Source organism: Camelina sativa, unplaced genomic scaffold (assembly GCF_000633955.1).
Source record: "Camelina sativa cultivar DH55 unplaced genomic scaffold, Cs unpScaffold07284, whole genome shotgun sequence".
Lineage (NCBI taxonomy): Eukaryota > Viridiplantae > Streptophyta > Magnoliopsida > Brassicales > Brassicaceae > Camelina > Camelina sativa.
Window position 1 is genome coordinate 1 of NW_010928356.1, and position 468 is coordinate 468.

General features: G+C 33.3%; 1 long non-coding RNA gene across 1 annotated transcript; it reads left to right on the forward strand.

Moving 5' to 3' along the window:
- On the forward strand, positions 1–346 carry LOC104774959. Its single transcript, XR_765614.1, has 2 exons — positions 1–34; positions 168–346. It is a non-coding gene; the product is annotated as an uncharacterized LOC104774959 (long non-coding RNA).
- The last annotated feature ends 122 nt before the right edge of the window (positions 347–468 follow it).

Here is a 468-nt window from a genome sequence, read left to right on the forward strand (position 1 = left end):
ACTCCGAGAGCTCCGATACTTCCCTTAGACTCGGGTAATTAATTTATTAATTACCTTTTTTCGTTTTCTCGTTTTATGATTTAACAATTTTTACATTATTTTCTGAAAAATAATCTATAAGGTAGAAAAGAGTATATGCACTGATTTAAATGTTTGGTGTGGTGCAGCTTAGCATATGGTGGTTAGAGATGGAAACAATACAAAGAAGTTGAATGGTGGAGGGAGGAGAGTGATGTAAATCTTTCAACTCGGTAACAACACAAGAGACAATATGTCTAAATAGTAATAATGCTCTTATGTTTGTTTGAAGGTTTTCGTCTGCGGAAAAGGTTTTCGTTTTTTTTTTTTTGTGGTTTTCACTATATATCATCATCTCTCTTCACTCTGCATTTTTGGTTTGTGACGTCGTTTGTCACAACCAAACTGTATCGACATGGTAAGTTAGAATATGAGATATTGTAGAACTTA